Source organism: Saccopteryx leptura, chromosome 10, assembly GCF_036850995.1.
Source record: "Saccopteryx leptura isolate mSacLep1 chromosome 10, mSacLep1_pri_phased_curated, whole genome shotgun sequence".
NCBI classification, from domain to species: Eukaryota; Metazoa; Chordata; class Mammalia; order Chiroptera; family Emballonuridae; genus Saccopteryx; species Saccopteryx leptura.
The window spans coordinates 3,995,358-4,018,780 of record NC_089512.1 but is presented as its reverse complement, the minus strand read 5'-3'; positions in this window follow the sequence as shown (position 1 = coordinate 4,018,780).

Here is a 23,423-nt window from a genome sequence, read left to right as displayed (position 1 = left end):
TGGGAGGGCTGCGGGCTGGTGTCCTCAGAGGTCATGACGCCCTACCCAGAAACTGTCCTCGGCCAAAGCGTCAGCCTTCTCAGGGTCATGGTCCCTTCTGGGGCAGCCTGTATCCAGCGACTGGTGGGTGTGAGGCTACGAAGTCTGGTTCTTCCTGCCCCCCAACCTCCCAGGGTGGCTCCTAAGGGCCCTCCAGTGTTGGTGTCGGAGCTGTCGGTGGGGTGGGGCTGCTGAGGCCCTTGTTGGCACGCCTCCCTGCCCAGTATCTGCCCCTGCCCTCCCCTCCCTACAGCGGAGGGCTGGTCTGCAGGGTGCTCTCCAACAAGCTTTCTGCCCCGCCCCCCCCCCCCCCTCCGCCCTGGTGCTGGGAGGAAGTCAGCCTTGAAAGCAACAAATTGCTACCTTTTAAATATTGCCGATTACATTTACACTCCTCTTATTAAGTAGATCCTTCTACTGGCAAGAAAAAAAGGGTGTTTTCTTAAAGCCTGAGGCCAAATTCCAGTCCCTACATAGTGGCCAGCTTCTGTCATCTCAGCGTCTGCCTTCTGAGTCTGTAGAGAGAGGGCAGGGGGTGCGGGGGGGGGGGGGGGGGGGGGAAGGGGTGCGGGGGCGGGGCTGGGAATCCAGGAGCCCTGGGCTGGGAGGGGGACAATTCAATTCTCACAAATTCCCAGAACTTTGTTCTCAAAAAAAAAAAAAAAAAAAAGAGAAGAAAAGTTCTTTTGTTGGCTCTTCCTGTATCACCTAGAGATATATAGGATATATAGGAATAAAGTTCATTCAGTGTGGTCTATGTAAGAAGCAGAATTCCCAGGAGCCCCCTCCTTCCTTCCAGGGACCCCCTTTTAAAGGACCCTTCTGAGCACAGGCTGCGGGTTTAACTTTTACTACTGTTTCGATGGATGGTATAGAAGCATTTGAAAAAGTGGGGAAGAGAAGCAGATGGCCGCTTCTCCTGTGTGCCCCGACCGGGGGGGATCAAACCCAGGTCGTCCATATGCCAGGCCGATGCTCTATCCACTGAGAAAACCGGCCAGGGCTGGAAATTTGCATTTCTGATGGTCAGGAAGACTCCTTCATCCACTCATCCTTCTGCTCCCCTAGTTATGGCTTTTATCTGCCCTTCCCGCTCCTGTAAATGATGCTCTTAGGTAACACATCCACCAGCTAATTTAAAATATGGCACCTGTGTTAAAGTTGCTTTATGTTTGCATGTATCTATCAAACATCCTTGGGTTACGCTGCATGACTAAACAAATTACAGTTACATTTGCACATTTCAGGGTTCAGTTCAAGTAGGCTGTACTGTATACTTGGATACATGCGTGCTGCTAATAATGGACTAGTTAACCAGTCAGATTTTTAAAATGCAACGCTGGAATTCTTTCATTCTTTTAAAAAAGATAATCATATTTTTACTACTGAGAAATAAATTGGAAAGATTTAAAATATTTTTCCTCTGTGAAGTATTAGACTTTGGGGGGTCATTAGGTAAGCTTGGGACAATGAACCGAAATGCCTCTGTGAGAATTTAATATCATTGTGAGAAAGTATTTTATAAGCTGTAAAGTGTTATTGATATATAAGGAATCATAATCATGATGGCCAAAACAAACAAACCAGAAAATAAACACCAAACATCGACAAACCATACCTGAAGTCAGTGTTAAAATTACTACGGGCATTTTATGGAACAGAAAATGTGGCCCACACGTTTGTGACCTCTGGGCTGAGGTTGGGCTAAATCAGGTATCCCCAAACTTTTTACACAGAGGGCCAGTTCACTGTCCCTCAGACCATTGGAGGGCCGGACTATAAAAAAAACCTATGAACAGGGAGAGAGAAGATGGCAGCGGAGTAGGCGGATGCACAGACGCCCAGCTCTCAACACCAAACTGGAATACAAATCAATTTAGAAAAAATCAGCATGAAAAACCAACACTGAACTGCAAGAACAGCTCTCAAAAACCAAGGAGCAAAGAGGAAGCCACAATAATCCTGGTAAGGAGCACCTGAATCTCCTCTGCTCACAGGAACGGAAGGGGGTGGTGAGGCTGAGAGCCCAGAGAGGATTTCACAGAGGAAAAAGAGCAGAAACTACTGCTCACAGCCACTTACCTGGCGACCAGGGAGCAAGGTGGGTTGAAAAGACCAGCTTATCTCCCAAGTGGAAAAGACAGGGAGAGGGACAGACTGTGAGGGGCTAAGGTATGCAAGAAACGAAATAAAAAAGCTGACTCATTCGTGCTGGAGGCGGCCATAGCTGGGGGAGGGACTGAACCTTTCACAAAACAGAGCTGAAGTGCTTCCGGATCAGAGATCTCCGGACATCTATCCAGCTCCAATCAGCACAACAAGACACAGCTGAAAACAAGAAGTGGGGAGGAGGGGCAGTAACTCAGGTCTCCATGGAGATCTGAGATACACCTCCCCCTACTGAAGCTGAGAAAAAACCCTGCCCCCAGTGAGATTAGTTGGTGGAAGAGACCTTCAGCGTCTCAGGTTACACCCACAGCATTCCTGGTTACAGTTTCAAGGAAGCCCTCTGCTGAGATCAGTTAACAAGACTATCACCTGTTAAGAAAACAAACAAATCAAGACTTCAAAGCTGCCCAAATCTGAAAGTGGATTACAAATAATAGCTGATACCAACCCATGAAGACCTAAAAATAACACAACTGAAAACTGGAGGCAGACAACACCAAGCCTAGCCTCAACCAACTCTACAAATAAAAAATAAAAAAAAAAAGATGAGAAGACAAAGGAGTGCAATCCAAATGAAACCACAAGAGACACCTTCGAGAGATGAACTGAGTGATATGGAAATAATCAAATTTCCAGATGCGGAGTTCAAAATAATGATTGTAAGGATGCTTAGGGATCTTAGAACAACAATGGAGGGACAGTTTGAAAACCTAAATAAAGAAATAGCAAGTATAAAAAAGAATCAGTTGGAGACGACAAATACAATATCAGAAATAAAGACCACAATGGAAGGAATTAAAAACAGAATAGATAGAGCAGAGGATCGAATCAGCGAGTTAGAAGACAACTGGAATGAAGGCATGAAAGCAGAGAAGAAAAGAGAAAAAAGACTCAAAAAGTCAGAGGAAACTCTTAGAGAGCTCTGTGACAACATGAAGAGAAATAACATCCGCATCATAGGGGTTCCTGAAGAAGAAGAAAAAGAACAAGGGATAGAGACTTTGTTCAATCATATCATAGCTGAAAAATTCCCTAAATTAATGCAAGAGAAACTCTCACAAATCCAAGAAGCACAGAGGACTCCATTAAAGAGAAACCCAAAGAAACCTACACCAAGACACATCATAATTAAAATACCAAAGCTAAGCGATAAAGAGAAAATATTAAAAGCTGCAAGAGAAAAAAAAGTTATCACCTACAAAGGAGCCCCCATAAGGATGACATCTGACTTCTCAACAGAAACACTTGAGGCCAGAAGGGAATGGCAAGAAATATTCATAGTGATGCAGAACAAGAACCTACAACCAAGAATACTTTATCCAGCAAGGCTATCGTTTAAAATTGAAGGAGAAATAAAAAGCTTCCCAGACAAAAAACAACTCAAGGAATTCATTACAACCAAACCAATGCTGCAGGAAATATTAAGGGGCCTGGTGTAAACAGATAAAGTGGGAAAAGAATACAGAAAAAAAGAAAAGAAAAGGAATACACCTTTAAAGAAGAAAATGGCAATAAACAACTACATATCAATAATAACCTTAAATGTAAATGGATTAAATGATCCAATCAAAAGACATAGGGTAGCTGCGTGGATAAGAAAACAGGACCCATACATATGTTGTCTACAAGAGACACACCTTAGAACAAAAGACACACACAGATTGAAGGTAAAAGGATGGAAAAAAACATTTCATGCAAACGGAAATGAAAAAAACGCTGGGGTAGCAATACTTATATCAGACAAATTGGACTTTAAAACAAAGGATATAGTAAGAGATAAAGAAGGCCACTACATAATGATAAAGGGAGTAATCCAACAGGAAGATATAACTATTATAAATATCTATGCACCTAATATAGGAGCACCCAAATATATAAAACAGACTTTGATGGATTTAAAGGGCGAGATCAACAGCAATACTATAATAGTAGGGGATTTCAATACCCCACTAACATCACTAGATAGATCCTCAAGAAAGAAAATTAACAAAGAAACAGCAGACTTATTGGAAACACTAGATCAACTCGATTTAATAGATATCTTCAGAACCTTTCACCCTAAAGCAGCAGAATATACATTCTTTTCAAATGCTCATGGTACATTCTCTAGGATAGACCACATGTTAGGGCACAAAAGGGCTCTCAACAAATTTAAGAAGACTGAAATCATATCAAGCACTTTCTCCGATCACAACGGCATAAAACTAGAAATGAATCACAGCAGAAAAGCTCAAAAATTCTCAAACACATGGAAACTAAATAGCAGGATGTTAAATAATGAATGGATTAAGAATGAGATCAAAGAAGAAATAAAGAAATTCCTAGAAACGAATGACAATGAGCATACAACAACTCAAAATTTATGGGACACAGCGAAAGCAGTGCTGAGAGGGAAGTTCATAGCACTACAGGCACACTTTCAGAAGCTAGAAAAAGCTCAAATAAACAACTTAACCCTGCATCTAAAAGAATTAGAAAAAGAACAGCAAGTAAAGCCCAAATGTAGTAGAAGGAAGGAAATAATAAAGATCAGAGCAGAAATAAATGACATAGAGGCTAAAGAAACAATACAGAGGATCAATGAAACTAGGAGCTGGTTCTTTGAAAAGGTAAACAAGATTGATGAACCTTTAAGTAGACTCACCAAGAAAAAGAGAGAGAGGACTCAAATAAATAAAATTAGAAATGAGAGAGGAGAAATAACAACTGACACAACAGAAATACAAAATATTGTAAGAAAATACTATGAAGAACTGTATGCCAAAAAACTAGACAACCTAGATGAAATGGACAAATTCCTTGAAACATACAATCTTCCAAAAATCAATCTGGAAGAATCAGAAAACTTAAACAGACCGATTACACCAAAGGAGATCGAAACAGTTATCAAAAAACTCCCAACAAAGAAAAGTCCGGGGCCCGATGGCTTCACAACGGAATTCTACCAAATATTCAAAGAAGAACTAACTCCTATCCTTCTCAAACTATTTCAAAAAATTCAAGAGGAAGGAAGACTTCCAAACTCCTTTTAAGAGGCGAGCATAATTCTGATTCCAAAACCAGGCAAAGACAACACAAAGAAAGAAAATTATAGGCCAATATCTCTGATGAATATAGATGCTAAAATCCTCAACAAAATATTAGCAAACCGGATCCAACAATATATGGAAAAAATCATACACTATGATCAAGTGGGATTTATTCTGGGGAGGCAAGGCTGGTACAATATTCGTAAATCAATCAATGTGATTCATCACATAAACAAAAAGAAGGAGAAAAACCATATGATAATTTCAATAGATGCAGAAAAAGCATTTGATAAAATCCAGCACCCATTCATGATCAAAACTCTCAGCAAAGTGGGAATACAGGGAACATACCTCAACATGATAAAAGCCATCTATGAGAAACCCACAGCCAACATCATACTCAATGGGAAAAAATTAAAAGCAATACCCTTAAGATCAGGAACAAGGCAGGGGTGCCCCCTTTCACCACTCTTACTTAACATAGTCCTGGAGGTCCTAGCCACAGCAATCAGACAAGAAGAAGAAATAAAAGGCATTCAAGTTGGAAAAGAAGAAGTAAAACTATCATTATTTGCAGATGATATGATATTGTATATAGAAAACCCTAAAGTCTCAGTCAAAAAACTACTGGACCTGATAAATAAATTCAGCAAAGTGGCAGGATATAAAATCAATACTCAGAAATCAGAAGCATTTTTATACACCAAAAATGAACAGTCAGAAAGAGAAATTAAGGAAACAATCCCCTTCACAATTACAACCAAAAAAATAAAGTACCTAGGAGTAAACTTAACCAAGGAGACTAAAGACTTGTACTCGGAAAATTACAAAACATTGATAAAAGAAATCAAGGAAGATACAAACAAGTGGAAGCATATACCGTGCTCATGGTTAGGAAGAATAAACATCATTAAAATGTCTATATTACCCAAAGCAATTTATAAATTCAATGCAATACCAATTAAAATACCAATGACATACTTCAAAGATATAGAACACATATTCCAAAAATTTATATGGAACCAAAAAAGGACACGAATAGCCTCAGCAATCTTAAAAAAGAAGAATAAAGTGGGAGGTATCACACTTCCTGATATCAAGTTATACTACAAGGCCATTGTACTCAAAACAGCCTGGTACTGGCATAAGAACAGGCATATAGATCAATGGAACAGAACAGAGAACCCAGAAATAAACCCACAGTTCTATGGACAACTGATATTTGACAAAGGAGGTAAGGAAATACAATGGAGTAAAGACAGCCTCTTTAACAAATGGTGTTGGGAAAATTGGACAGCTACCTGCAAAAAAATGAAACTAGATCACCAGCTTACACCACTCACAAAAATAAACTCAAAATGGATAAAAGACTTGAATGTAGGCCGTGAAACCATAAGCATCTTAGAAGAAAACATAGGCAGTAAGCTCTCTGACATCTCTCGGAGCAATATATTTGCTGATTTATCTCCACGGGGAAGTGAAATAAAAGACAGGATAAACAAATGGGACTATATCAAACTAAAAAGCTTTTGCACAGCTAAAGACAACAAGAACAGAATAAAAAGACAAACTACACAATGGGAGAACATATTTGACAATACGTCTGATAAGGGGTTAATAACCAAAATTTATAAAGAACTTGTAAAACTCAACACCAGGAAGACAAACAACCCAATCCAAAAATGGGCAAAAGAGATGAATAGACACTTCTCCAAAGAGGACATACAGATGGCCAATAGGCATATGAAAAAATGCTCAACATCACTAATCATTAGAGAAATGCAAATTAAAACCACAATGAGATATCACCTTACACCAGTCAGAATGGCGCTTATCAACAAAACAACACAGAATAAGTGCTGGCGAGGATGTGGAGAAAAGGGAACCCTCCTGCACTGCTGGTGGGAATGCAGACTGGTGCAGCCACTGTGGAAAACAGTATGGAGATTCCTCAAAAAACTGAAAATCGAACTGCCTTTTGACCCAGCTATCCCACTTTTAGGAATATACCCCAAGGACACCATAGAACGGCTCGAAAAGGAGAAATGCACCCGCATGTTTGTGGCAGCATTGTTCACAATAGCAAAGATATGGAAACAGCCCAAGTGTCTGTTAGTAGTCGAGTGGATTAAAAAGCTTTGGTACATATATACTATGGACTTCTACTCAGCCATAAGAAATGACGACATCGGATCATTTACAATAACATGGATGGACCTTGATAACATTATACGGAGTGAAATAAGTAAATCAGAAAAAAAACTGAGATGAATCCATACATAGAAGGGACATAAAAATGAGACTCAGAGACATGAACAAGAATGTGATGGCAACAGGGGCGGGGGGTTGGGGGAGGGGGGATGGGGTGAAGAAGGAGAGAGGGGTTAGGGGAGGGGAGGGGCACAAAGAAAACCAGATAGAAGGTGACAGAAGACAATTTAACTTTGCGGGAGGTGTATACAGCACAATCAAATGTCAAAATAATCTAGAGATATTTTCTCTCAACATATGTACCCTGATTTATCAATGTCACCGCATTAAATTTAATAAAAAACAAAACAAAACAAAACAAAACAAAAAACCTATGAACAAATCCCTATGCACACTGCACATATCTTATTTTAAAGTAAAAAAACAAAATGGGAATAAATACAATATTTAAAATAAAAAACAAGTAAATTTATTTTATTTTATTTTTTTTAATAAATTTTTATTAATGTTAATGGGATGACATTTATAAATCAGGGTACATATATTCAAAGAAAACATGTCTAGGTTATCTTGTCATTAAATTATGTTGCATACCCCTCGCCCATAGTCAGATTGTCCTCCATCACCCTCTATCTAGTTCTCTGTGCCCCTCCCCCTCCCCCTAACTCTCTCCCTCCCTCCCTCCTATGTCCTCCCTCCCCCCACCCCTGGTAACCACCACACTCTTGTCCATGTCTCTTAGTCTCAAGAACAAGTAAATTTAAATCAACAAACTGACCAGTATTTCAATGGGAACTAGGCTCCTCTCACTGACCACCAATGAAAGAGGTGCCCCTTCCGGAAGTGCCGTGGGGGCCGGATAAATGACCTCGGGGGGCCGCATGCCCCCCCCCGCGGGGGACCCCTGGGCTAGAATGATCTGGAAGGTCATCAGCCTGGAGACTCTCTGAGATCGTGAGCAGGAAGTCAGAAGTAACAAAAAGATCCACACGACCAGGGCTCTCCCTGCCACTCTCCGGTGTAGGGGACACATATTGTCCTGACTAGTAACCGATGGAGGTTGGGGTCGGATTTCTGGAAATAGCTGCCGTCACCATGTCTGATCGGGGTTCAGCATCACGTTGACCGTCTGAGAGTCAGGGCTGTGCTTCCCTGACCCCCACCCCCACCCCCGGGGGCACCTATGGGGGCGGGTCACTTCCTGACGAGGTGTCTTGTAACAACATCCATATTATCCCTCAATTAATCAGGCCTGACAGAAGACCTACAAGGGCTGTGATTTTGTTGCGAAAAAAAGCACTGAAAATTAAAAAAAAAATTATTGATTGATTTGAGAGAGAGAGAGAAAGAGAGAGGGAGAGAGAAACACTAATTTGTTGTTCCACTTATGCATGCCGTCACTGGTGGATTGTCGTATGTGCCCTGTCGGGGGACTGGGCCCACAACCTTGGCATGTCAGGACGATGCTGTCACCAGCTGGGCTAGCCAACCAGGGCCAGAAAAGCACTGTTATTTATTTATTTATTTTTTGTATTTTTCTTAAGTTGGAAACGGGGAGGCAGAGAGACAGACTCTCGCATGCGCCCGACCTGGATCCACCCGGCATGCCCACCAGGGGGCGATGCTCTGCCCATCTGGGGCATTGCTCTGCTGCAACCAAAGCCACTCTAGCGCCTGAGGCAGAGGCCACAGAGCCATCCCCAGCGCCCGGGCCAACTTGGCTCCAGTGGAGCCTTGGCTGCGGGAGGGGAAGAGAGAGACAGAGAGGAAGGAGAGGGGGAGGGGTGGAGAAGCAGATGGGCGCTTCTCCTGTGTGCCCTGGCCGGGAATCGAACCCGGGACTCCCGCACGCCAGGCCAATGCTCTACCACTGAGCCAACTGGCCAGGGCCCAGAAAAGCACTTTTAAACGTAGTCGGAGGGCAGTTGCGTTGGACGTCTGCAAGCCACGTCTATGGAAGAGTCCAAAGCGTGCAGTGCTAGGCGTCCCAGACATTTCTGGCTCACACAGCAGCCATCACCCGGCTCTCCTTTCTTGGGCGGTGCTCGCCGGTAAGGACGGGACCGGGCACTCTGAAGAGGCACAGCGGCGGCGCTGTGGCTGGCGGTGGCTCTTTTATCGAGAGTCACACTGTTCTTTTCCCAGCTCCCTAATTAGCTCGGGCTCGGCTGTGTTGAGCTGCCGGGGAACTGCTGGCTCAGCGTCGGGAACTGGGTTGTGTGTGTCCCGGCTGTCTTGGGAGAGAGCTTTATTTTTAACTCGACTCCCGGCTCCCATGATTGCTGAAGTCGAATCATAGGGAGCAGAGCTTGTTTTTTCCAACCTTCTTCTTTTCTTTCTTTTTTTTTTTCCTTGTTAGTGGGCTTCCTAACTCTCTTCCTCTTCTCTCCCTCGCCACTAGAAGAAGGGAAGAAAACGGTAGACTTCTGGGGCCAGTGCTCGGCGCAGAACGCAAGAGCTTTGCCCTGCGTTTTCCTGTCTGTAGTGTTTTCTTTGGATCGTCCATCACTCAGCGATAAAAGAAATAAACTGCGATTCAATTGCCGTTTTCGGGGTTGGGAAGAAGGTTAAAAATATGTTCGACAGGACACAGCCTTGCCCCCTGAGAACACATAACTACTGACCATCGGGTAAGGCCGCTGAAATAACGGTCAGAGGGGAGCATTCGTGATTTTTTGTTGTTGTTGTTGTATGGGGAACATTGTACTCGGGGATCAAGGACTGCTCCCTGGAAAGCGTAGTGTCCGAGTGGGATCTTTACAGGTGACCAGGGCTTTCTTTCTATGCAAAGAGTGGGCTGAGGGCACTTCCAGGTCTGGGGACACTTCCCGGTCTGGGGACACTTCTCGATCTGGGAACGGAAGAAGACGGCAGTCGTGAGGCCGCTTGCTGGGGCTGGAACAGAAACGCACCGTTGTGATGGGAGTCGGGCAAGTGGGTGGGTGACGAGGAGGCGACACTGGAGACAGAGGTGGAGGCTGGACCAAGGAGGGTCTGACCCCTCTGCTAGGCTGACAATGTTACCACCCTGCGGCCGACGATGTCACCACCCTGCGGCCGACGATGTCACCGCCCTGCGCTGACAATGTCACCGCCCTGCGGCCGACGATGTTACCGCCCTGCGGCCGACGATGTGACCGCCCTGCGGCCGACGATGACCGCCCTGCGGCCGACGATGTTACCGCCCTGCGGCCGACGATGTGACCGCCCTGCGGCCGACGATGTCACCGCCCTGCGGCCGACGCTGTTACCGCCCTGTGGCCGACGATGTTACCACCCTGCGGCCGACGCTGTTACCACCCTGCGGCCGACGATGTCACCACCCTGCGGCCGACGCTGTTACCACCCTGCGGCCGACGATGTCACCACCCTGCGGCCGACGATGTCACCACCCTGCGGCCGACGATGTTACCACCCTGTCTCTTCCCCTGGCATTTGAACCAGTTGAAATATGTACTTTTTAATTTGCTTAAAAGAAAATCACCTTTTCCTTGAATTATTTCAGCGTCCGTCTCAGAGCCATCTGTGTCAGTGGAACAGACACACTTGGAAGATGGGCTCACGACCACACTTGTCTCATTTGTCATCTTTATGTGGTGTGACTTTTAGAAGGGACCAAAGGAGATACGTTGCCAGGAGGGGCTTAGGAAGGACCACCTCCTCTCACAAGGGGCGGTTCTCTTGTTCTGAAGGAGGCCCTGACCTTGACACATCGTATCTACGTTTATTGAAAACTTAGCATTGCTTTTCCTTTGGTTCACGTCCTCCACCTTCATTTCCAAAATAAAGACAACGTGGTGACATCACTAGACATTTGGAAACAGCCGGGAAAACACACCCTTGGGCCCCCTCCTGACACAGACCTGGTGCGGGCACCCTGGCCCGGGCTTAGGGCAAACTTGGACTTTGTATAAGGTCTACCGGAAAGTTCTGTCCGTTTCTATCACAACAAGTTTCGACATGTAAGCACATGTTTATTTGGCACATGTGTGCCTTTCTATTTTTATCACTTAATGTACACATACTGACGTAGCAAATTAACTAAAACAAAGTTGATTCACGTTAGTCTTATGTGTGAAGCAATAGTGTACCCATAGCTACTGATAAAGTTCATTTATGCCACTGTAATTTTTACAAATTTCAACAAGGAAGAAATGCTACAGGAGCATGTCTGTCGCATCCACCGTATTCCCTGGACTTAGCATCCTCCAACTATCACTTGTTTTTGTCCTTACAAAATTTTTTGAAGGGCAAAAAATTCAAAAATGAGGAAGATATCAAACAAGCACTGGTTCAATTTTTCACATCAAAAGATAAAACATTTTTCAAAAAATGGGATATACAAATTGCCCTCACGCTGGCAAGAAATCATTAATAATAACGGCAATTATATTATTTAATAAAGTTTATTGATGGTAAGAAAAATTTGTATTTTGTTTTATTCCAAAAACGGACAGAACTTTCCGGTAGACCTTATATATTTTTTGTTTTTGCCAGCCTGGCATTTGGTGCTGTTTCTTCCTTGAGTAGCCTCTGATTTTTCCCGGGGAAGCACTCTGGGACCTGATTTGCTGCTTCCTCCGCGGGGACCCCCGCAGGGCCACGTGGACGGCTGCGTGTCCGGCCTGTGCGGGGGCGTTTAGAGCTGGGCGGTCTGGAGCCGCACACCCAGCGCGCTGTGCCTTTCCGTAGGCATGTTGGAGAAGAAGCTCGCTTTCTTACAGGGGCCGCTAAGCGAACAGCCGCGTGGGACGCTGCTGGTCCCCATCTTGCGGGTGGGCGCGGGGGGCGGGGCAGATGCGCTCCCCCCCCCCCCCCCACACACATGGCCTGAGCGCCCGCCTCACTGTACAGTGACATTGCCTTGGCCACTCCGAACTGTGTCTCCGCCCCTGACGAGGGGAGCACGCAGGGGAAGTCCTCCCGGCGTGGGGGTTTGAGCTCGGAGGAAGGAGCGGGACAGCGGGAGCTGAGGGGTTTGGGAGGCGGGACGTTGGGGAAGGTGTTGGTGACAAGCTCTGCAGGCTGGCCCGGGTGGCTTTCTTCTGCTCCACGCTCTCCCCCACCTCTGCGGGTTCTGGGCAGCCTGGCCAAGGAGGGGGCCCCTCCGGGTACCCCTGAGGTCCGCTTTTAGGGAAGGCGGGCCGGCCACCCCACCTTCCCACTGTCCACCCGGGATGAGACCCAGCGCAGACTGCCTTGCGGCCCCGGCAGCTCCGAGCGCGCAGGAAGGTTTGGAAACGGGGTGGGGGTGGGGCGTTCTGAGAAACAGGGCGGACCCTGCTGTGTGTATGGCTTTCTCTGTCCTCATCCCAGAATATGTTTTCCCAGAGGATTCTGGCCGAGGTGAACGTCAAGGGCAGAGAAGGGACACCCCGTAGGCCGTTGACGGAAGTGGAGTGGGGCGCCCTCGGGATCGGAGGGCGGAAAGCGCTCCTGTCTGTTGGTGGTCTGTCCGTGTCGGTGCGCAGAGGCTGGCGTCACGGCACACATTGTGGGACGTGCGGGAGAGGTCTGTGCGGCCACAAGCCTGTCCAGTGCACCCGGGACGGGGGGCGGAAGCTAAAGGGGACAGGCCTCCCACGCAGGCCTGAGCCCTGCCGCCCCCACGCTGCTGGCCCCGGCATCGCGCTGCGCGTGGGGCCGAGGTTGCGGGTGGCATCCGGCAGGTGTAGACGCAGCCCCGGTCACACTGCGGCTGGTTAACGCCCAGGCCGCCGGAAAACCTGCATCACCCCTGGGCTGACATGCTTACGGAGCCTCCGGGACGGCGAGGACCTGCAGCCTCTGCCCCAGCTGTCTTCATTCCCGCCCGGTCCCAGCTGCTCAGACAGCCCCAGTCAGAGGCAAGGCCTCTAAGCAACAGCAGAGTGGCGGACCGATTCCACGTTGGAGCGGCTTTGCCTTCTCAGGCGGAAGACATCTTGTTCTTCTCTTCCCTGGTCCTCACATCTCGCCCTGCACCCCCAAACCCAACACTGCTCCCTTAGGGAGACCCTAGGGGGACAGAATGCCCCCCACTGTCACCCACGCAGGTTGTTCATTCAGCCCCTGTGAGAAAAATCACGTGAAGGCGAGCAAGAGCAGTCACGGCAGGCTTGGTTCAGTTTGGGGGTCCCCGTGGACCTCAGTTTCCCAATGTGTAAAATGTCAGACGAGGATCAGTGTGTTAGTTTGTTATCGCCACTCTGACAAATGCTCGTACGCTTAGCGGCTGAAACAATCCAAATTTGTTATCTGACGGTTCCTTAGGCCAGAAACCCAGCATGGGTCTGACGAGGCTAAAATCCCAGTGTCAGGGCTGCTGGACTTTCTGGGGAGACCCCGTTACCCCGACTTTTCCAGCTTCTTTTCCTTGTGGCCCCTTGTCCCATCGTCAGAGCCAGAAACGGTGGGTCACGTTCTCAGGTACCCTCTTGTATTTTTTTTTTTTTTTTGCATTTTTCCGAAGCTGGAAATGGGGAGGCAGTCAGACAGACTCCCGCATGCGCCCGACCAGGGTCCACCCAGAATGCCCACCAGGGGACGATGTTCTGCCCATCTGGGGCGTTGCTCTGTTGCAACCAGAGCCATTCTAACACCTGAGTCAGAGACCACAGAGCCATCCCCAGCACCCAGGCCAACTTTGCTCCAATGGAGCCTCGCTGCGGGAGGGGAAGAGAGAGACAGAGAGGAAGGAGAGGGGGAGGGGTGGAGAAGCAGATGGGCGCCTCTCCTGTGTGCCCTGGCCGGGAATCGAACCCGGGACTCCTGCACGCCAGGCCGACGCTCTACCACTGAGCCAACCGGCCAGGGCCCCCTCTTGTATTTCTAAGGACTCCTGTGAGGAGATTGGGCAGCAGGCTGATCCAGGGTCATCTCCTCAGGTCCCAGTGCTCTACCTTAGTGACATCCGCAGACTCCCTGTGCCCTCTGAGGTGACAAAGTCGTAGATTCTGGGGGTTGGGGCAAGAACATCTCAGGAGGGGGCTAGCCCCCACAGGTCAATGACATCTCTGTCAATATTAACTTCTGGTTTGGATGCTTCCTACCTTCCCAGCGTTGTCCTATAAATCAGGACTATGACTTAGGGACTTAGGTCTGGCTCGGATTCGACCCGGTCTCTGGGCTGCAGAGTGGTCACCGACGGGCCTGGTTAACCTCACGGTCTTCGGGACTGGCCCACGTATTTGAAAAATGTCTGTTTAATTGAAAAAATTTAAATTGGGAGATGTCACATGAAGATAGAAATTTCTAGCTTCTTGAAAGAACAGCAACGGAAAACAGCAACAAAAAGTAGGAGAATTTGATAACACTAGGGTTTTTTTTTTCCTTTTTTTTCTTTTGTTTGCATGGCAGCAATTAGCAAGAATTGAGTGGTGCCTATTGATTTTCTTCTACAGACAGGATTTATAGTTTATACCGCCCGCTTGGCCCCCGAGTAAACACCTGAATTTCCAGGCTCTGTTCTATCCCTTGTGTGACATCACCCCTAGTATAAATTGATTTCCACCCTGCTGACCAGGAGAACCGTACGTTCCTGAGCCATTAACGGTGATTTATCCAGTCATTATTGAGCTAGACAAAGAGATGACTGGATGTTATCTCGACCGCTTTTCTGGTTTCACAAACAATACCCATATTACAGCGTTCGAGAGAGCTTTTGAGTTCGCTGCAACGAGGCTTCTCCCTTGAACGTTATTTATGGTTAGTTGACGTTTTCAATATTAATGGCTTTGCTCTATTTTTTTTTTTAAAAAGCATACATTGAGAATGGTAACTTTTCCCCCGCTATCCTAATTGCAAGTGATTACTTTTATAATCTGCAAATAATTTAATGGTGTCGATTTCAAAATCATCCTCTTGCCACGAGGCTTTGTGCTGGCATCACGGAGCTCAGGGGAGGGCGTCGAATGGAAACCTTCTCATTGCCTGGTGTTTTGAGACTCACAATTCTCTTCCTAGATCGTTCATGGTTCTTTATAACCGAAAAGGCAAGGTGCTGAGATCGATAGGAAAAAACACACACAAAAACAACCCCCCCAAATAAAAACCAATCCATAGTTCAGGAAAGCTACGTATCCCACACTTCATCCAAATATTACTTTGTGGAAAGGGCAGAGATATGTAGATAATTCACATGTAAGATTTTCATGTTATGTTTGTTGAATGAGCATATTGTCCTGAACAATTAGCTGTGGTCTTGCATTACGTTTCATGTAGGTCAGATAGGGTGCTCTTTTTTTTTTTTTTTTTTTAATCAGTGAGAGGAGGGGAGGCAGAGAGACAGACTCCCTCATGCAACCTGACTGGGATCCATCTGGAAAGTCCACTAGGGGGTGATGCTCTGCCCATTGGGGGCATTGCATTGTTGCTCAGCAACGGAGCTCTTCGTAGCACCTGAGATGGAGGCCATGGAGTCATTCTCAGTGCCTGGGACCAACCTGCTCCAATTGAGCTATGACTGCAGGAGGGGGAGGTGGAAGAGAGAGAGAGAGAGAGAGAGATGGAGAAGCAGATGAGCGCTTTTACATTGTGCCTGACCAGGAATCAAACCCAGGACATCCATACGCCGTGCCGACACTTTACTACTGAGCTAGGTGGCCAGGGCCAGATAGAGTGCTCTTAATTAAAACAGTAATGGCCATGGAAATATAGGTACAGCGGAGAGGAACTTTGAGGTGGGCAAAATTCACCCCCAACCTCTGTTTCCCTTTTGAAGGCAACACAGGAGATGGAAAGTGAACCAAGAATTAGTTCTATAAATGAAGCGTGTGTCTTCAAAGCTTTTAACAGTGCCCATTTTTCTTTCTTTCTTTCTTTCTTTCTTTCTTTCTTTCTTTCTTTCTTTCTTTCTTTCATTTTTTTTTTACACTACCACTCATTGGATGTGTAAAATTTATGTGGATTTTTTAAACATCTGAAAAGCTTAGGCCCTGGCCGGTTGGCTCAGTAGTAGAGTGTCAGCCCGGTATGTGGAAGTCCTGGGTTCGATTCCCGGCCAGGGCACACAGGAGAAGTGCCCATCTGCTTCTCCACCTTTCCCCCTCTCCTTCCTCTCCATCTCTCTCTTCCCCTCCTGCAGCCAAGTTTCCATTGGAGCAAAGTTGGCCCGGGCGCTGGGGATGGCTCTATGGTCTCTGCCTCAGGCGCTAGAATGGCTCTGGTTGCAACAGAGCAACGCCCCAGATGGGCAGAGCATCGCCCCCTGGTGGGCATGCCGGGTGGATCCTCATCAGGCTCATGTAGGAGTCTGTTTCCCTGCCTCCCTGATTCTCATTTCAGAAAAATACAAAAAAAACAAAAAAAATAACACCAGAGAACATTGAAAATCTTAATAGAAAAGCACATGCAAAAAAAAAAGTCTAATTGCTGATGAATTTCATCGAAGGTTAGATGATCTAAATCCAACGTTCCCGAATTCTGGTTTCAGAGGAGCCACGCGTCAGAAGAGAAGTTGGCATTTTAGATAGGAATACACCGCGACCACCTTTGTCGTCTGGCGGGATTCTTCTTGTCTTTAAATATAAAGAGACCGAGGGCACCATTTCAGATGACCTATCAACTGCCTGAATATTCACCCCGTCGGGCAATTTGCAGTTTTTTTTTTTTTTTTTTTTTTTCTTTTTCATTTTTCTGAAGCTGGAAACGGGGAGAGACAGTCAGACAGGCTCCCGCATGCGCCCGACCAGGATCCACCCGGCACGCCCACCATGGGGCGACGCTCTGCCCACCAGGGGGCGATGCTCTGCCCATCCTGGGCATCGCCATATTGCGACCAGAGCCACTCTAGCGCCTGGGGCAGAGGCCACAGAGCCATCCCCAGCGCCCGGGCCATCTTTGCTCCAATGGAGCCTTGGCTGCGGGAGGGGAAGAGAGAGACAGAGAGGAAAGTGCGGCGGAGGGGTGGAGAAGCAAATGGGCGCTTCTCCTGTGTGCCCTGGCCGGGAATCGAACCCGGGTCCTCCGCACGCTAGGCCGACGCTCTACCGCTGAGCCAACCGGCCAGGGCCAATTTGCAGTTTTTAATCTGCTGGAGGCAGAGTTCCCCGCAGTGTGACGATTTCCCACCGCACCTGGTTAGGGAACAGACACGGTGGAGGGGCTGGCCGGGTGCACGCGGCAAACTGGGAGGAAAGTGGCTTGATGAGCACTGGTTGGGGGTGTAGCTTTCAATTTTCCTAGATTCCGACCTCTTCCTGAGACCTCTGGGTTCACCGTGCCGATGAGAAAGGCAGAAACGCGGCCGGTAACAAGCCGGGCCGCCACGCCCCCCCACCCCCACGCCTGCCACTCAGGGCGCTGTTTCTCAATATTGGAAAGTTCAGCAGTTTCAAAGGGCTGAGTCTATTTAGGGAGTACTTTATTTCTGTACGTTGGGATAATAGACTGTGAGAGTTTTTAAACTCAGTGTGTGTGTGTGCGCGCGCGCGTGTGCACTTCGGAGGAAAATCCAAACCCCCCACAGAACTGTGACTTCCACTTCCTTGTTGCCTTTTCAGGGGGTTTGCTCGTCCTGAAACGGCATTTATGCAGCCCCCCCCCCCCCAAAATATAGAAGGATATCGTTCGGACATCTGATTCTATCTCCATTTCGCAGGTGGTTTACATTTTGTAGAGTAGGATCTTTCTTAGAAATGGAACTCACATTTGCAGGTAGAACAGCCCAAATTGCCCATTTCTTCACTTAATTGCGTCCGGGGTGTAAGGACAATGAGGGACGTTAGGGTGGAAACTGCCTCCGTCTGCGGTGTACTTGGTTAGGGGGCTGAGAGAAAGCCTGGTTCGGGGCGGACTCCAGTCTCCTGGCGCTCTGGTTTGGAAATGTCAGAGACTCACTGTCCCCTGCTGCTGGAGCACACGGAGCCGTTTTTATTCCTGCTAATTTTGTATGCAACCCACTGCGGAGACATCTCCAGGGTTAGGGGCGGGAGACCCCCTCTGTCATGTGGGCCAAGTGGCTCCGAGCACATCAGCAGATGCCCCTCAGTGCGGAAGGTAGGACAAGGGGACGAAGGTGTGTGCACTCGAGCTGTGGCGGCCTCGGGCACGCTCCGTGTGTCCCTGGGCCTGGGTCAGGCTGCTGAGTCCACTGACCGCCGCTGAGCTTGACTGTGGGCTCCAGCGGGGCAGGTGGGAACGTCCGGCTTTCCTGCGTGGCAGGTGTTGGAGCCAGCAGCCTAGGAAGACGTGGCTGTCGCAGACCGGCTCTCTGCCATACTTGCCCTCCTCCCCCGAGCCACGCCCCGTCGGTGCAGCCTAGTCGGGAAGGTGCTGCGTCCTTGGATTGCAGGTGGGAGCAAGAGACAGGTCCCTTCTACTCTCTGTCCCTCGAAGTAGAGCAGAGGGGATGGATGCTTCTAGTTCTGGAACAGTTCCCATTCTCCTGCTGTAGGAATAAAGCCCTCGGCATGTGGGGACGTGTGTGTGTGTGTGGGGGGGGGGGGGAAGAAGTCCTCACTTCCATCCCACTCTTCTCCTTTCCTCTCTTGGCTCCCAAGCCAGCCCAGGAATGGCTCTGAGTGAGGGCGTTCCTCTCTGGGGGAGGGCAGGGGAATCCCCTCATGTCCTGTGTCCTTCCTACTCCATTCCTTGCAGAACAAACAAATGCTTTAGTCGTCAGTCTCTGGTGTCTTTTTTTTTTTTTTTTTTTTTTTAGGTGAGAGAAGGGCAGATAGTGAGGCAGACTCCTGCTTGCGCCCCCACCAGGATCCACCTAGCAACCCCCATCTGGGGCCGTTGCTCAAATACCAAGCTATTTTTAGCACCTGAGGTTGATGTGCTCCAACCAAGCTATCCTCAGTGCCTGGGGCCACACTTGAACAAATCAAGCCACTGGCTGTAGGGTAGGAGAGGGACAGAAAGGGGGAGTGGGAGAGGGAGAGAAGCAGACGGTCATTTTTCATGTGTGCCCTGACCAGGGATTGAACCCAGGATGTCCATAGGCTGGGTCGATGCTCTAGACAAGGTGTCCCCAAACTACGGCCCGCAGGCCACATGCGGCCCCCTGAGGCCATTTATCCGGCCCCCGCCACACTTCTGGAAGGGGCACCTCTTTCATTGGTGGTCAGTGAGAGGAGCACTGTATGTGGCAGCCCTCCAACAGTCTGAGGGACAGTGAACTGGCCCCCTGTGTAAAAATTTTGGGGACCCCTGCTCTAGACACTGAGCCACCAGCCAGGGCCAGTCTCTAGTTTTTTTTTTTTTGTTTTTTTTTTCATTTTTTTCTGAAGCTGGAAACAGGGAGAGACAGTCAGACAGACTCCCGCATGCACCCGACCGGGATCCACCCGGCACGCCCACCAGGGGCGGTGCTCTGCCCCCCAGGGGGTGATGCTCTGCCCATCCTGGGCGTCGCCATATTGCGACCAGAGCCACTCTAGCGCCTGAGGCAGAGGCCACAGAGCCATGCCCAGCGCCCGGGCCATCTCTGCTCCAATGGAGCCTTGGCTGCGGGAGGGGAAGAGAGAGACAGAGAGGAAAGCGCGGCGGAGGGGTGGAGAAGCAAATGGGCGCTTCTCCCATGTGCCCTGGCCAGGAATCGAACCCGGGTCCTCCGCACGCTAGGCCGACGCTCTACCGCTGAGCCAACCGGCCAGGGCTCTAGTTTTTAATATAATGGGAAGCTTCTGGAATTTAGAAACATTGCCACCCCCCTTTAAGTATATGGCTTTTGCAATTGCTACCGATTGCTTTCGTGACTATTACACTGTTTACGACTTAAGCAAACCAGGGTTGAGCGAGCAGCGACTTCTTTCTTTTCTGCCCTCCAGCGGTGGAGGCTTCATAGGACTCATGCAGGATACAAATGTCTCAGACAGTATTCACATTGTTATTCCATCAAACCAACACCAGGAATATCAAAAGCCCTACAATAATTCCACCGCCACAACGTTACATTTGGGTACCAATTTCTCTCTTGCAAACCATTTGCTGATGAAATACTTAATTCCTTCTGCCATTCGGCAGGACAGTTTTTTTTTTATTTTTATTTTTTAATTCCCATCTTGTGTGAGGAGATTAAGTCCCAGAGAGATTGAAGGACTAGCCCAAGGTCAACTACATCACGGGTTTTCAATTCTAGACGGGAGCTGCGGCATTCTGACTCCGAGTACTCTTTGCACTGCCTGCCGAGTCTGGGTTTCTCTGGGCCCGTAGCTGCTGTGACTTGTCTGGGTCATTCCACGCCACTCTCCTTCAGTTCCGGACCGACTCCCTTCTGTCTGTGTTGACACTCCTCTTCCTTCCGTCTGCATGTCAGCGGCGGCCTGGCCTGTGCCCGCGCAGGTCCTGCTTGGTCTCAGATTGGCGGGTGCTCCCGAGACCCAGAGGGGCTTCTCACCCGGTCTCATCCTGCTCCTTCCATTTGCCGTAGACTGGTGAACATAGCCGCTTTCCACCTACCTGCCTGCTGGTTCTTAGAAGAACCTCATTTCAATGGACAGCCTTCCAATAGAAATCTTTGTGGGTGTTTTGGGGCCCGTGGATTTTTTTTTTTTTTCATTTTTCCGAAGCTGGAAACGGGGAGGCAGTCAGACAGACTCCCGCATGCGCCCGACCGGGATCCACCTGGCACGCCCACCAGGGGGCGATGTTCTGCCCATCTGGGGCATTGCTCTGTTGCAACCAGAGCCATTCTAGCGCCTGGGGCAGAGGCCACAGAGCCATCCCCAGCGCCTGGGCCAACTTTGCTCCAATGGAGCCTCGGCTGCGGGAGGGGAAGAGAGAGACAGAGAGGAAGGAGAGGGGGAGGGGTGGAGAAGCAGATGGGCGCTTCTCCTGTGTGCCCTGGCCGGGAATCGAACCCGGGACTCCTGCACACCAGGCTGACGCTCTACTGCTGAGCCAACCAGCCAGGGCCAAGGCCCGTGGATTTTGAACAAGCATAGAGTGGAAGAGTTGAGAATGGTTTCTGCTGTTCTCGGGAACATCAGGGACCCAGAAGCTCTGCAGAGATGGGGCCACATGTGGAAACGGTGGCACACCTGTCCCTAGGTGCTGTGCTGCCTCTTTTAGGCCGTGGAAGCTGCCACAGTAAATGTAGCTGGCCTTGACTCGGGACCCCCTTCGGCTGCTGACTCACCGGCTGAACCCCCGGGCCTGGGCGATGGGGAGGGGCTCATGTACCCCTGCTGCACCCGGTACCACCACGGCCTGGCACTGTTTGCGAGAGTCCATATAAGTAGCGTAATATTTATTTTTTTATTTTTATTTTTTATTTTTTTGTATTTTTCTGAAGCTGGAAACGGGGAGAGACAGTCAGACAGACTCCCGCATGCGCCCGACCGGGATCCACCCGGCACGCCCACCAGGGGGTGACGCTCTGCCCACCAGGGGGCGATGCTCTGCCCCTCCGGGGCGTCTCTCTGTCACGACCAGAGCCACTCTAGCACCTGGGGCAGAGGCCAAGGAGCCATCCCCAGCGCCCCGGCCATCTTTGCTCCAATGGAGCCTCGCTGCGGGAGGGGAAGAGAGAGACAGAGAGGAAGGAGAGGGGGAGGGGTGGAGAAGCAGATGGGTGCTTCTCCTGTGTGCCCTGGCCGGGAATCGAACCCGGGACTTCTGCACGCCAGGCCGACGCTCTACCACTGAGCCAACCGGCCAGGGCCAAGTAGCATGATTTTTAAAGTCAAGTCACGGGTATGCCCAGACATCAACACGGCACATGATCTATGCTTAAGGTTCCGTAGTTGCCAGGGGCTCCTTAGTCCTGTAACAGATCGGTTGCACTTAACCAGCACCACGTGATGTGTTACACTGTAGAACGGAAAGCCACAGGCCTGTGACCTGCAGTCTGTGCTGTGCCTCCCTGGGTCACTGTTGTGTGGGTCCTCATGCTCGCGTGAGAGGGAGACATGGCCACGTCGGGATTTCTGGTTTTGTTTTGTTTTTGAGGGTGGGGTGGTTCTGGTCTAAAGCTGGCGACGTAACCGCCTCTCTAGGTGGCTTGTGAAATGCCTTCGATGAAGAGGCGTCGGGAACAGGGAGACAGACACGAACCTCCGGTGACAATGGCAGTGAGGAAGGTGTGACCTCCGGTGACAATGGCAGTGAGGAAGGTGTGACCTCTGGTGACAATGGCAGCGAGGAACAGGGAGACGGACACGAACCTCCGGTGACAATGGCAGCGAGGAAGGTGTGACCTCCGGTGACAATGGCAGCCAGGAAGGGGTGAGGAATGATGACTGGCATCTCCGTTCAATCCAGAACCACAAGGTCCTCCGCCGAGGCCAGCTTCTACACGAACCGCGGCCAACGATGGGGACATGTCATTACATCCGTGGGCAGCGCAGTGGGAGCATGTGGGGGGCGGAGGGGGGCTTTCACGGGGCTCTCGCTCACGGAAACAAAGGGGGAGGGGGGAGAGGGGGTCCGCCGGATTTGCCGAACGCTTCAGCAGAGCTCGGAAAGGCAGGAGCGAGTCTGCAGAGGGAACAGGGTCACGGTTTTAGTAAATTAGTTCTCAGGATTATTTAACTTTTATAGGAGCCAGGGGTTTGAAATCGATCGATCGTGAGAAATACACTCTCGGTAAGTTAGTTAAGGTAATTTAAACTATTTCACTTCCTGAGGATGCTGTGTTTCCCGTTTTTTCTTTCTTAGACTCTCGATACCTTTACGCTTTTATGTTCCGTGTTTACCCCCAGGGGCTAAGCGGTAGTTTGTTACATACAATGCTGTGCGTGAGGTAGGCGTTCAGGAACTGTTTGTTCAATTGAATGAATGGCTGAATGGGCCAGTCATGACGAGGGAAGTGCAGGGGCTGTGTTATCGTAATGCCTCGTAGTGTCATGGTTGCTATGGCGGCCTGTCGATGGGCCAGGCTTAAGGCAAAATTGATGGATTTCAGGCAACTTTGAGAGGGATCTTTAGGGTGTGATTCTTCAAGAATGACAGTTTGTGGAGAAAGGGATGAATGTACTATTAAAAAGATATGTAGGTGGGTAGCCACATAAATACACCTTTACAATTAATCCTTATTATTTTTTCCCTTTA